The sequence below is a fragment of the Zeus faber genome (genome assembly GCF_960531495.2).
Source record: "Zeus faber genome assembly, chromosome: 15".
Classification (NCBI taxonomy): Eukaryota; Metazoa; Chordata; class Actinopteri; order Zeiformes; family Zeidae; genus Zeus; species Zeus faber.
Window position 1 is genome coordinate 30015919 of NC_137194.1, and position 16121 is coordinate 30032039.

The window sequence follows — 16121 nt, forward strand, 5'->3', positions numbered from 1 at the left end:
CACCGACTATCACCCCGGCAATCACACATGTGATTAATTCTTCCCTAACTTCCGGCACTTTCCCTTCCGCTTTCAAAGCGACTCGGGTCGCCCCACTGCTCAAAAAACCCTCACTCGATCCCAATCAAGTAGAAAACTATCGGCCGGTCTCTCTCCTCCCATTCCTTTCCAAAACCTTAGAGAGGGCAGTCTCTAGACAGGTTACAGAATACTTGTCAAGAAACAACCTTCTCGATACACTTCAATCTGGCTTCAAAAGTGGTCACTCCACCGAAACAGCCCTGTTGTCTGTGACAGAGGCCTTAAAAACTGCTAGAGCCGCTGCCAAATCCTCGGTTCTCATTCTGCTAGACTTATCAGCTGCTTTTGACACTGTCAATCATTGCATACTCCTGTCCATACTCTCAAGCATGGGCATAACGGGCAGTGCACTTTCCTGGTTCAAATCTTACCTCACTGGGCGCTCGTTCAGTGTGACATGGCAAGGCCAGCTGTCTGTGCCTCACAACCTCACCACAGGGGTGCCCCAAGGCTCGGTGCTAGGACCCCTCCTCTTTGCCATATACACCACCTCACTGGGCCCGATCATCAGCTCACATGGCTTTTCATATCACTGCTATGCGGATGATACTCAACTCTATCTGTCCTTCCCGCCCGACGACCCCACTGTCTCGACGCGGATCTCGGATTGTCTCGCTGACATATCCACATGGATGAAGGATTATCATCTTCAACTAAATCTGGCGAAAACGGAACTGCTGGTCTTCCCAGCCAAACAAGGTATTTATCACAACATTGATATTAAAATCGACTCTCTATCTCTTGTTCCTACCAAGGCTGCAAGGAATCTTGGTGTCATTATCGATGACCAACTGACATTCTCGGACCATGTTGCCGCCATCTCCCGGTCCTGCCGCTTCGCACTACTCAACATCCGAAAAGTCAGGCCGTACCTGACCCAATATGCCACTCAACTGCTGGTACAAACCTTGGTGATGTCCCCTCTCGACTACTGCAACGCCCTCTTAACAGGCTTGCCGGCCTGTGCGGTGAAGCCACTACAGATGATACAGAATGCGGCGGCGCGACTGGTGTTCAATCAGCCAAAGAGGGCACATGTCACTCCGCTGCTCATCGAGCTCCAATGGTTACCTGTAGCCGCTCGCATCAAGTTCAAGTCTCTTATGCTGGCCTACAGAGTGATTGCTGGGAATGCTCCCACCTACTTAAATGCTCTTCTAAGAGCACATGTTGCCCCCCGGATGCTGCGCTTGTCAAATGAGGGTCGCCTGGCTCTGCCGGCCATACAGCCAAGGCAATCCAGGCTATTCTCATTTGTAGTTCCACGTTGGTGGAACGAGCTGCCAAAAATGACCAGAGCAGAGACCTCCCTCTCTGTCTTTAAGAAGCACTTGAAGACCCAGCTCTTCAGTGAGTACCTCCTGTCCTAACCTACAATTACTTAGCACCACCTTGCAGTATTTATTGTTACACCAATGTTGTTGTTACACTAATCTCTGTCGCAATGTAGCTGGAATGTTATTCTCCCTTGTAAGTCGCTTTGGATAAAAGCGTCTGCTAAATGACTAAATGTAAATGTAAATGTAATGCGGACTTTGAATTGGAACAGTACTTGGGCTGCGACTGATGACGTTTCACAAGTCCACAAGAACACAAGTACAGACAAGAACGTAGATTGAGAAAGGCCTTTAGTTTTTGACATGAAAGGTAACTGAACCAAACAAGCTGGTCTTGGGTCCCTTATTTCAACATCAGGCGAGCATAGGTCCTGTAGTTTGACTGTGATCATTTGTTTTTACTCGGTAATTATACAATCAGAATGGGAGAACAGCACATACCTTGTCCACCTAACGGTGTAAACTTCATGATGTTGTTACTCTGTACTTACTGTACAGAGTAAGTAAGATTTACTGTACAGAGTAAGTACTCTGATATACATATGTATATTATTACATTGACATTACACAATACAATTAAACCTTCCAGAGAGGTAAGTTATTATTTATACTCCAGCCTGCCCATTAGGAGTTGCTGCAGTGGTGGACGAACATGCCCGCTACGAGCTGATTTTCAAAAGTATAGATTTATTTATTTGCTTGTTCTTATTCAAAATCACACAATGTAGTAGGAGACATTTTCATAATAAATCCCTGGAGTGTAGGTGAAGCTCTCCTGCCGAACTCACATGCATAAAAGACAATTTCCATGAGAGAGCAAAAGCATTTGTTTTTATTGCACTTCATCCATATACATTTATGATTTATACAAGGATGTTAAAGAAATTACAGTAAATCCCCTCCAAAAGTTACATTGTAAGTTCTGCGAAATTACACAGTAAGTGATGGGAAATTACATTGTAAAAACGTGGGCTGTCTTATAAAGCATTACCAATAATGCTACAGTATAATTTTGGTGCCGACTATTAGCCTCTTTGCAATTCTTGTTAGTCTGTTCCAGTTGCCTTGAAAACGTACAATTAAAAGTGCTTATTGTGAATTGACTCTCTAATTGGCGTTTAACCGCATGTAAGGGGACTGAGCAAGCACAGAACAAAACACACATGTAGGGTGAACTAATTAGGGGGTATATATCGTCCCAAAGGATAAATAAATTGGCAGCAAAAACCTGGGGAAAAGTAATATAACATATATAGATAATAAAAAATAAACATGTCTAAAATAACTATTATAAACTTATGCTTCAAAATAAAAGTGGGGGTGAAGCTCAATTTAGAGAATATCAACAGCACTCTCTGAGTGACAAACATGGGGAACATTTATACTACCCTGGTGAAACTATGAATCTAACGGGATAGAAATAAACATGAATCTGTTTCTCTTTCTCTGTTTCTCTAAGTTATGAACTTAATATTTACATAAAGATTATATTTAAATGATTACATTAAAAAGTTTATTCGAACAAAGTATATTGCCGGTCAACCAAATCATTCAGTCATGCTCGCATTCGGTCAACTTTGTCTCGTCCAATGACCTCCTGCTCACCGCTTTTCATTGGCTCACCCTTTGCAAGGGGAACCAGGAAGCAGATGAGTCTCTCCCAAAGAAAACTAATGGCCAAGTAACGTAAAGTAAAGTACTGTGATGAACTGTGAACTGTGATGTCAAAAACTTGTAATAATACATTTATGAGCATGATATGAGGAACAAAGCCTATGTTTCATGTCTTTATGCAGTTCATGTACAGTGTAATGCATTATGAACGTATGAATATATATTTTTTATATTTCTTCTGTTCCCCTGTGTGTCGTTCAAATATCTGGTTTCTGAGCCTTATTTAAGTCCCATTAAAGTATCTGTTTACATTTTCTTTGAAACCATTCAGATTTTTGGCCTAGGCCTGGACAAACTAGATGGCGATATTTTTGTGATAGTTTTGTCAAGGTCTAAGCCAGGGTTCTCAAACCTTTTTCAACGAAGGACCCTTTATATGAGAGAAAATAAACCGAGGACCCCCTCATGTATGTCCCAAAAAATATTTAGATTGATTATTTGATATTTAATATGATATTTCTCACCCTACTACACGTGGAAAAACCTTCAAGACAAATGTATTGGAAATATTTGTATTGCAACTTTTCAAAACACAGAGTACGAAAACAATGTATTTAATGAAATTAACATCAATTCAGTTAACACACAGCAGCACAAAATATCAAACACAAATCAAGGGAAAGGTACTGTAAAAATGTAAGGAGGTGCACATGGCGGGATTTATTTGCCTAAAAAGAGAACATTAAATATGTATATATTGCATTAAAACATATTTCATGAAAATGCAAAGATGTACCCCTTCAAAAGATAGAGAAATTGAAAGTTGGTTTTTTTTTCAAAAACTTTTCACAGACCCCTTGCTAAGTGCCACAGACAACCACTTTAAGAATCACTGGTCTAAGCCACTGGGAAAAGCTTTCCCATACATTACGCGCTAACTGCAGTTGGATCTTCTCTAGACATTATTACTCGGAGCGCTGGATATTTTAATACTATGTGTTCATCCTGAATAGACGCACAGCAACAATTTTGATATTTTGTTGCATTAAATAAATAGATAAATAAATAATGCATACACTGCATGAGTCAGAGCTCAGTGATGACTAGTGTCCAACGCTAAGGAGCAAATCCAATATATATAAAATGTTCAATGTAATGTGAGAAAGAAAATGCTAAATAATAAGCGAGTGCTATACAGGGTTTCCAAGTGTTATTGGGCAGAATGTGGCACAAACTCATCAAACTGCTCCCAGGGCAGTATTGAACAGATGTTAGCCTGTGAACAATAGGGCTTAAAACAAAAACCCAAGAATCTTTCAATAAACAAGCAGGATACAATTTAATAAATTGTCCTCAATAACCTGCCTGATGAAAAAAAAAAAGAAAAAGAAAACTTAACTCTTCCCCCCACTTGACCCTTTCAACATAACTGTATCCCTTTGTTTTACACTAGCTTAAGCAATGGTCAATTATTTCTTGATTAAGCTCCCCTTCTGCGAGGAAGGGTGTGGGTGTGGGTGTGTGTGTGTGGGGGGGGGTGGGGGGGGTTGATGCATTCAAACCCAGTAAATAAGGCAGGATTTTTTATTCCCCATTTTTATTGGACTGCTAAGCTGTTTATTTATTTACATTAACATTAATTAATTTATTCATTTAACTAATGCTTTTGTCCAAAGAGACTTACATGAGAGGCTAGAAACTATCAAAGCATACATCAACCATTGGATCAAACCAAAAGTGCATGAGCTCCTGTTTCTTTATTCAACCAGATTTTCTTCTTCTTTCAGCTGCTCCCGTTAGGGGTTTGCCTCAGCGGATCACCTGCTTCCAATACCTTCTGTTCTGGCGCATTTTCCTCCCTTACACCAACCGCCTGCATGTCCTCCCTCACCACATCCATAAACCTTCACCTTGGCCTTCCTCTTTTCCTCTTGCCTGGCAGCTCCATCCTCAGCATCCTTCTCCCAATGTAACTCTCATCTCTTCTACACACGTGTCCAAACCATCTCAATCTCGCCTCTCACTTTTTCACCAAACTGTCCAAACTGAGTTGTCCCTCTAATGTACTCATTCTTTTTTTTCTTTTTTTACCACCTGTGCTGTCAGCATGCCGGGCATACAACACAGAGTCTGTCTGATACCATTGCATCTAGGACAGAGTTAGTCTGCAAGTGGAGTTCAAGTTCTCAACCTGCAATGCAACTCTTTATTAATTCTTAAATCATCAAGAACTGCTGCAATAACTCTGTCCTGTGGACGACCTGTAGAATGACAAGAGCGCAGTTTTGGTTAAGGAGAGCCACCACCAACCCCCCTCTTTGAAGAACTATTTATCATGTTTGGGTCTATAAACAACTGATCACTACTCCAAGAGGGGGAGAATCACAAGGGGTGAGACAAATAAACATAGAAACAAAGAACATTTACACAAAAACATAAACATTGGACGACAACATGTATTGAAAACTTGAACTACAACTGGTCACGTGGCTTCTTCCTGTCATATTTATGGAAGTAAATGAGGGAGGAAAGGAGGGGAATGCAACCAGGAGGGTGCTGGGGTGCACTCGAAGCAGGTGTGGTGGTGTGTGCGTGTGTGATGGGACCGCCTGTATGTGTTTGTGTGTGTGTGTGTGTGTGTGTGTGTGTGTGTGTGTGTGTGTGTGTGTGTGTGTGTGTGTGTGTGTGTGTGTGTGTGTGTGTGTGTGTGTGTGTGTGTGTGTGTGTGTGTGTGTGTAAGATGTCCACCGGTGAGTGTACATGACTGATCCCCATTGGTACTGGTGTAGAAGGTCGGTATTATGTCGCAGCACCTTCAGGGCCACGAAGCCCCCCGAACTCCGCAGCCCTGTAATCACCCTACGGCTGCAGGAAAGCCCTGAGTACCCTGCCCTGTGGCCACAGAAGACCCCCGGGCCCCACCTCACGTCAGTAAGGACTCCCACCAAAAACATGCACACATCATCGTCTGACCAGCAATGGACACTCATCACCAGGTCCCCGGGCGCGTCCACGTATGCTGCCCACTGCTCCTGGCTGTGCCCCCAGAGGAAGGACAAGCCAGGATGGGTCAAAAGCAGAGGAGCCATTTCACCAGCCACCATCAAAAAAAAAAAAAAAAGCGTGTGTGCAAGCATGTGTTGTAGTGTGGTGTGTTGGGTGACAAATAAAGACAGTTTCTTTCTTTCACAAGGAGACCCCGCACCTCAGAGGCGCACACATACAACCAACTTCCCGGTGCAGGCACAAGACGCAGCCGCAGGCACAGAACCCGGCCCCACGGCAACAGACCGACACCCTGCCCTAGCTGCCTGTGCCACCCGCCCTGCGGGCGAGCTGGTAGGACTCCCAGGCCCACCCCACCGCAGCCGACCAGACGCTCCACCCGGCGTGAGTGCCAAGTGCCCATACACGTAGCAGCGTGAGTGCCAAGTGCCCATACACGTAGCGCGGTATGTACTCATTCGCAATCCTGTCCATCCTTGTCACTCCCAATGAAAATCTCGACATCCTCAACTCTGCCACCTCCAGTTCAGCCACCTGCCTATTTGTCAGTGCCACCGCCTCTAAAGCGTACACATAGCTGGTCTCACTACTGTGCTGTAGATCTTCCCCTTCACTCTTGCTGGAACCCTTCTGCCACAGATCACTCCGGACACTCTTCTTCACCCACTCCACCCTGCCTGTACTCTCTTCTTCACCTCTCTCCTGCACCCGCTGCTTTGGATGGTCGACCCCAAGTACTTGAACTCATCCGTCTTCTCCACCTACACTCCTTGCATTCTCAGCTTTTTGCCGCCCTCCCTCCCATTCAGGCAAATGTATTTTGTCTTACTCTTATTGACTTACATTTCACTTCTCTCTAATGCATGCCTCCACTTCTCCAGGCTCTCCTCAACCTGCTCCCTACTCTCGCTACAGATTATAATGTCATCCACGAACATCATAGTCCACGGAGACTCCTGCCTGATTTCATCTGTTAACCTGTCCATCACCATTGCAAACAAGAAAGGGCTCAGAGCTGATCCTTGAAGAAATCCCACCTCCACTTTTAATGCCTTTGTCACGCCGACTGCACACCTTACTACTGTCTGACTGCCCTCATACATATCCTGTACCACTCTTACATACTTCTCTGCCCGGCCCGACTTCCTCATACAATACCACACTTCCTCTCTCGGCACCCTATCATTTGCTTTCTCTAAATCCACAAAGACGCAGTGCAACTCCCTCTGGCCTTCCCTGTACCTTCTCATTAGCATTCTTAAAGCAAACATTGCATCTGTAGTACTCTTTCCTGGCATGAAACCATACTGCTGCTCACTGATCCCCACCTCTCCTCTTAACCTAGCCTCCACTACCCTTTCCATTAGCTTCATGCTGTGGCTGATCAACTTTATTCCCCTGTAGTTACTACAGCTCTGTACGTCTCCCTTATTCTTGAAGATGGGTACCAGAACACTTCTTCTCCACTCCTCCGGCATCCTCTCCCTTTCCAGGATGGTGTTAAACAGTCTCGTTAGGAACGCCACTGCCATCTCACCTAAACATTTCCATGCCTCCCCAGGTATGTCATCTGGGCCAACTGCCTTTCCACTCTTCATCTTCTTTAATGCTGTTCTCACCTCATCTTTGCTAATTTGCTGCACTTCTTGATCCACTATCCCCACATCAACCACTCTTCTCTCCCTCTCATTTTCTTCATTCATCAACTCCTCAGTACTCCTTCCACCTTCTCAACACACTCTCCTCACTAGTCAGCACATTCCCATCATTATCCTTCATCACCCTAACCTGCTGTGCATCCTTCCCAGCTTGGTCCCTTTGTCTTGCCAATCGGTACAAGTCCTTTTCTCCTTCCTTACTGTCCAACCTCTCTGTGGTGGATGGGGTGGCTTAAGTAGCCACACCTGATGCTCGTTGGTTGGGTTAACAAGGATCAGGTTTAAAAACCCCGTCCACACACTCAGTCAGGATGGGAGCCCTGTGTCATGACATGTTCCATCTGCTCCTGGCTAATTCCACCTAGCCAACAATAAACTGGTGTTATCAACTTGGGTGGTGTATGGTGGCAAATCTGCCACACTCTCATCCAACTCGTCGTATGCCTTTCCCTTTGCCTTTGCCACTTCTCTCTGTGCCTTGCGCCACATCAGCTTGTACTCCTGTCTATTTTCTTCATCTCTCTGACTATCCCATTTCTTCTTCACCAACATCTTCTGCTCCATGCTCTCCTGTTCTTCCTCATTCCACCACTAAGAGTCCTTGTCTTCCTTCCTCTTCCCGCATGATACACAGAGTACCTTCTTGGTGGTCTCCCTCACCACTTCTGCAGTTGTTTCCAGTCATCTGGTAACTGTTCATTCCCACCTTTTGCCTGCCTTACCTCTTCCCTAAATTGCATGCAACACTCCACCTTTTTCAACTTCCACCATTTTATCTTTGGCTCTTCTTTCACTCTCTTCCTCTTCTTGGCCTCCAGAGTCATCCTATAGACCACCATCTGATGCTGCCGAGCAACACACTCCCCTACCATTGCTTTGGAGTCACTAATCTCTTTCAGATTGCAATCTAGCCACTAGGGGTGCACCATTCCATGGCACCAATCCACTCTATGGTAGAACAGTTTGTACCCGGCTCCAATACTCCTGGCCTTACTCCTCTTCCACCTGGTCTCTTGTACACATAGTACATCTACTTTCCTTCTCTCCATCATGTCAGCCAGCTCTCTCTCTTTACCCTTCATAGTGTCAACGTTCAAAGTTTCTACTCTCAACTCTACTCTGCTACCCTTTTTCCTCTCCTGCTGTCTGCGGACATGCCTTCCCCCTCTTCTTCTTCTTCGGCCAACAGTAGCACAATTTCCACTAGCACCCTGCTGGCTAACGGCACCAGTGGTAGTCCTTGTTAACCCGGCCCTCAACCGATCCAGTAGGGAAATCAGATTTGTTGTCTGCATGTTTGATTTGGCATGGTTTTTATGCCAGATGCCCTTCCTGACGCAACCCTTTATATTCATCCGGGCTTGGGACTGGCACTGATGATATACTGGCTTGTGCACCCCCAGCGGCTAGATTATACCAGATACAAGTGCAAAATGCTGTAAGTAATTTAGAAAAAAAAGTGTCTGTGGTATGGGGCTGGATCGTCTGTGTCTCTGTGCCAGAGGGCCCTGAAAACGCCACTTGGATGGCGTCTGGCAGGCGAAACTGCCACACTGGCTGCTGAACAGGGAATCTCTGGCACGGGGAAGAGACTGGCAATGGGATTGCAGACACAAGCTTATTGTACAGTAGCAAGTGGCCAGGGTGAAACAAGCCCAGGAGCAGATGACCAGCATGTCATGACAAGGGCTCCTCTCCTGAGTGTGTGTGGGGATGCGGGTTTACCTGTTGCTCGTTAGACAGATCAACAAGCAACAGGTATACAGCCCCACTGAGCCTGGGCCCCAATTACCTAGACCCAGGACAGGTGTGGCTGCTCAAACCACACCATCCCCACACCAAAGTGGGTTTTTTTGTTGTGCTTTTTTTTCATAATCCATGTTAAAGGATTATGTCTCATAACAACTTAACAGCTAGTCAGCATCAACAACTTGTGTTGTTAGTGTATTGTCTATTCAAAAACTTAAGGCTAGCCGACCTCACAGAAACAAGAATAGTTAGTCATAGCTAAGATAGGATCAAGTATTCCTGAAAGAGCAGGGTCTTCAGGTGTCTTGGCTTGGAGCTTAACATACTGTAGCTCCTTCCACCATTGGCGCACAATGCATGATCTGAGTCTGGATTGAGAACTCATTCCACGCAGTGGAGGCACCACCAGCTGCTGTTCATTTTCAGACCTCAGAGAGCGGGTTGGAGCCTGTGGCCTGATATGTGATGCAGTGTATTTGGAGATGTGCCGATCCAGAGACTGCCCTGTAGGCCAGCATCAACGATTTGAACTTGATGCAGGCAGCTACAGAAAGCCAATGGAGAGACATGAAGACAGGTGTGGCATGTAGACGCTTTGGCTGGTTGAAAACCAGGCATGCTGCTGCATTCTGAATCATCTACAGTGGTTTAACAGTGCATACTGGTAGACCAGCCAGTAGAGCGTACATGTACAGTATGTTAGGGGTTGATACTGTTGATACTGATCCTGTCGGTGCTGCTGACCAAGGCACTGGCAAAAGAGCTGGAGTTGGTTTCCAGGTGCTGCAATGCGGCTGCCCACTGCTACTAGGTATAGGATGGGTTAAATGCAAAGGACAAATTTTGTTGTATCCTACTTGTACAGGGACAATAAAGAGATATGATGGAATGCACCAAAACTTCACCAGAACAAATTCCTAGTACAGTATATGTAAATGTACCTGGCATGTATGTGAGAGAACCGTCAACCATACTACATACTGTACCACACCGATTTCTCGAAATCACCTCGATCCAATCATATTGACTGCCAACCTATAGGGATCATATATCAAATAAAATTTAGAAGAAAATGGAGAGAACTGTGGAAAAATATTTCTTGTTCTGTTTCTTCTGTTATTCCATTCCCCCTATTCACCAAATTCCACTACCGACTGGGTCAGAGCATCTCTCAGAATGGCAGGTCTTGTGGGGTGTTCCCGGTATGCAGTGGTTAGTACCTACTAAAAGGGGTCAAAGGAAGGACAACTGGTGAGGGTCATGGGCACCTAAGGAGCAATGGAAGAAGGTGGCCTGGTCTGATGAATCACATTTTCTTTTACATCATGTGGATGGCCGGGTGCATAGTTTACCTGGGGAAGGGATGGCACCAGGATGCACTGTGGGAACAAGGCAAGCCGGCAGAGGCAGTTTGATGCTCTGGACAATGTTCTGCTGGGAAACCTTGGGTTCTGCCATTGTTGTTGATGTTACTTTGACACATATCACCTAACTAAATTTTGTTGCAGAACAAATATACCCCTTCATGGCAACGGTATTCCCTGATGGCAGTGGCCTCTTTCAGCAGGATAATGTGTCCTGCCACACTCCAAAAATTGTTCAGAAAAGGTTTTAGGAACATGACAAAGACTTCAAGGTCTCCAAATTCCACAGATCTCAATCCATTAGAGCATCTGTGGGATGTGCTGGAACAACAAGCCTGATCCATGGGGGCCCCACCTCGCAACTTACAGGACTTAAAGGATCTGCTGCTAACGTCTTGGTGCCAGATACCACAGGACACCTTCAGAGGTTTTGTGGAGTCCATGCATCGACAGGTCAGAGCTGTTTTGGCGGCACAAGGGGGACCTACAGTACACAATATTAGGCAGGTGTTTTTAATGTTGTGGCTGATCGGTGTATATATATACTGTATATATATTTATATTTGATTTGATCTTCTATGAGGCCTTTTAACTGTCAAAACAACTTCGACCCCAAAAGCAATCAATACTGTAAATGCACATTCAACTATTAATAAAAGTACATCAAATACAAAAAAAAGATGACCTTATATATTATTTTTGAGGATTCTAAAATCGATCAACACAGATATCTATTTTCAAAGTCAAAATGAAAAAGAACAAAACAAATCACGACCAAAGGAATTTATTTAAAATTTAAATTTCAGGCAGTGGTTCATCGATTTCATATCAAATGAAACACGTTTCTTCCCTTAATACAGTGGGAAAGTGCTGAGGTGTCTTTTTTAAGCAAACCCTTAGATTCCCAACAGCTGCCTTTAATCCTGCATACCATTGGGCTGATTTGCATACAGATGCCAATTTTGGCCTGATGGGAATAAAAGGCAGGTTGGGTACTGGGTGGTGTGTGTGTGGGGGGTGGGGAGCCGTCCATCAATCTTGAAAGTGTAACATTACACGCCGTAACATTACATGTGTGAGTTTGACTGACCCTGTGACTGTCACGCAACTTATTCACTGTCTCATGTCAAACACTGTAACAAATCAAGTACTGAAGAGAGACTTTATATATATAGAGAGACTATATATATATAGAGAGAGAGCCTCATCTACAACATTGCAGATATTGAAAAGTATTATTTTTAGTAACTTTAAGCCTATAATATAAGTTGCTTGAAGTGGAAAAAAACAAGTTCACTTCAGAGCCGATCGCTTGCGCCAACATTGTGGCACGTACCAGTGACGGTGAACAACGTTCCCTTTGTATAGATGTTAAAACACGTCTACTGTCGCTTCAAACTACTCTGTAGTTTTTATGTTTTATGTTAAAACGCTGACCACTGACTCGAATGACAGAGTTCCTGTGGAACGGAGCATCACTTCCTGATGCCTCTCAACCTGATGAGAACTTTGAGTTTTTAATCCACCTGAACCAGAGTATGGTGCGCAGCCTTTACCAACGATGGCACCAGAACTGATGGAATAGATAATGAGTGAAGCCAGCTGTTTCCACCAAAAAGATACGAAATAGAAAGTGCAAAAAAGGACGCCCATGATCTAAACAAATCCCCCATCAGTGTCCATATATAGTCGATGCAGAATGGCAACGGTATGATAATAGAATAGAATATTGGGCTCTGACTTAATATAATATGATATATTTAACAATGTCCAGTGGATTTGTTCACTTGAGAGGGCAGAACAGAGTACCGGCAGATTATGAGAAGTGCCGGTGCTCAAGAAAAAGTCCCAGTTCACCAAAGAGTAAAACACAGAAGTGCCAGTACTGCATACCGGTGTGTACCGTCCGACTTCAAGCACTGCCTATTCTTTTTCCTTTTTTGTGAATAGTAGTGAGCAGTCTTTGTTATTCTAATTAGGCTTTTACATCAGCGTCTGTGTGTGCGTGTGTGTACGTGAGTGTGTGAGTGTGTGAGTGTGTGTGTGTGTGTGTGTGTGTGTGTGTGTGTGTGTGTGTGTGTGTGTGTGTGTGTGTGTGTGTGTGTGTGTGTGTGTGTGTGTGTCACGGGTAAGATTTATCCTAAAGCGGAATTCTGGTTTGGCAAGCAGCCATTATGCCTGAACAATTATAAATCTTGGGGTCTCAAATAAGCTGTGTAAGTTGACAGGGGAATACTTCAGTGGGGTTTTTTATTGATTTTTCAAGTTTATTGAGTTTTCAGCAGGTTTTGAAAAACGTGAGAACCTAATATAATGGGTTATTCACAGTTATAGCTTTTATACATTCAATGAGTTACGCAAAGCTAGAGTAATGTTATGGATGTAACTATGTTGCTGCTATGTCAACCAGGCATATCAAGTTCTCACTATTGTTTTATATTCTCGTGGAAAACATTTAAAAGCACCCATGAGTTTAGGTATCCCTCATTAGTATTTAACGTAAGATAATATTTAAGATAAGTTGTATATAAAGGGACCCTGGTCCCTTTCAGTCTGCTGACCTAACTGACTACAATATGAATCCTGTCTACTGGCTCATCTGATGAACTGATGAGTTGATTTGAGTCCTTATAATAATGGCAACGATAACATGCCAACATCAAAAGTAAGAAAAAGTCTCACCTCCCTTCCCATTCACACAGGCTTCACCATTGATGGGCTCCCTCCCGTCATCTATCCCACTTAGGGTCTTGGACCCTGCAGATGCCCTGGACTACAATCAGATGGGCCCCCGCCCCCCACACCCCTCGGGGGCGGGGGGGGGGGGGGGGCATCATTATCTGCACTGCCATCTGTCATTGGGGTATGCACAGGGCACCCAGGTCCCAACTGGTAGGGTGAAAACGAACATTAAGTCAGGACATATGCTGCTCTCTTGCAAAACTGTTGTATAGCCACCGGGAAAGGAGTGTCGGAGCCAGACATGGAAACACAAGGACAGGGACAGTCTGACTGGTTTAGAAGGCATTGTGTCTCTGGGCACATACCTTTAAACTTTCGGATAGATGTACTCTGAATACATGGGGGTGGTTTGTTTTGTTTAACTGTGTAGAATACATTTTAAAGTGTTATTTCAAATATTAAGAAGATTTAAAAAGTTATTTTAAAAGGTGACTATAAAATACTGCTGTAAAATACTACACCGCTGGTGTGTGTTTGGAGGGGGGGGCGTCTCCTTTGTGCTGCCCTTGTCAATGGCCATTGTTTTGGAGGGGCGGGCCGACAAAAGTGCGCTGCTCCCATTGGCTGGCTCCCGCTCGCGGTGACAAAAGCGGCGGCGACTGATTGGCGGGTTCCAACAGCTGCGGCTGCCGTCTCCCCTCCTACTCTCTTCAAACCTTTTTTTTCTAAAGTGAAGGACCTGGTTTCTAAAGTTTCTCAGTGTTTGTTAACTTTTCCGGAGCGGTGTCCTGGGAAGGGGGAGATAAATTCGCCTACCGCAAAGATGAAGCTGTGTAAAACTTTCCTGGGTAAGTGTGTGTGCGAGTGTGTGTGTGTGTGTGTGTATGTGTGTGCATGTGTGTATGTGTGTATGTGTGTGTGTGTGTGTGTGTGCGCGCGCGCGCGCCCGTGTTTATAATTATTATTATTATTATTATTATTATTATTACTTGTATTATTATTATTATTATTATTATTATTATTATTATTATTACTTGTATTATTATTATTATTATTATTATTATTATTATTATTATTTTACTTTTAATACTTCTAACACTTCCAAATGCTGGGAACTAAACGTGATCTGAGCATCTGTCACCTCGAGAATAGCTTAGTTATGCGTGTTGGTCTTTTTTTAACCTTAGGTTTTGTGTGCTTTTATACGAATAGTATATCCCTTTCTTTTTCCCTTTAACACATCACAGGGGTGTGCAGCGATTATGTTTTTCTGTTTTATTTGTACTATTTAAAAAAAAAAAAGTAACTCGTAAAAAAAAGTAAAACGTTGTTTAAGTGAACCTATCTATGGTTTGTCGCTATTGTAGACCTATAGTTTAAATTGGAAATAAAAAAATAAAGACGTAGTGAGAGATTTCTATTTATTTTATTCATTTCCATTATTTTGTGGCCTGGTGTAAAGTTGCACCCGACAGTTTGCTCCGGACAAAGGAAAGTTTTGAGGTCCTCAGGGGATTAGTGGCTCTTATAGCGCCCTAGACCATCAGGCTCTGTCGTATTATGAAGTTTTGTGGAGAGCAGGGTGGGTGCGTGTGGGGTGGCCGGGGGAGAGGGAGGGTGCAATGTCTGTCAATGAGTCCATCTGTTGGGCTGCGGTCCAGAGAGCCTTCTCTCGGCCTATATGCAATATTTATACAGCCGAACTCGCCAGATCAGATTCATCTTTGCAGAACTAAATGAATGTAGGGTGGTGTGGGGTGGGGCGCTCGCAGTGCACTGTGCAAAACGAGAATCCGCCCTTTTTTAAGAGATTTTGCAGTTTGGGGGCTTTGCAACTGATCCCCACACAAGAGAAAAGAATATTTAGCTTGTTCTAAATCAGCTGTAATTAGCGTGGATCCTTATTAATATTTTGAAGTGCAATATCTTAATGTGATTGAATATCTATCTCTATTTTTTTATGATTCGTGAATTAGACCGCCGACTGTGACAGAGCATCCAATATACATTTAATAATCTAACTTCTAACTATAATAAAGGAACTATAAAGGAAAGAATCTGTATATATGTATATCTTTCAATTATCTCGACAATCGCTCATCCGATCTACTTGACACTAGGCGGGCGTATTGTTGGGGACCCAAGGACGCGCAGTGTCGAATTTGGTTCAATTTGGACTTGCGACACGTTTAATATTAATAAACTTTCAATAAACAGCGAAAAGTGAGCCAGCGCGGGGCGGGGCTTCAGGGCTCTACTACTTCGTCACAAAGAGTGTCTTACACCGGTGTATGACTTAAACCGTCAGTTTTATCTTCCACTGTGGAACACAGGACTGTATCGTTGACATATTGTGCCAGTAAAATGTCTTAGAAAGTCTGAAATTGTGAACGGGCATGCACTAGTAACATAAATTGTATTCATAAGGCACTTTTCAAAATAAGAGTTACAAAGCGTCATGCAGCGGATATGACGAACGCGCGCGTAGGCGCGCCCGCACACACACACACACACACACACACACACGCACACACACACGCAGAAACAATGTGTCAGGCCCACTTTTAATTTTAGGTTTCAATTCGGGTAAACCTCAACGATAGTGAAAATAAAGTCGAACAATTTTCTAA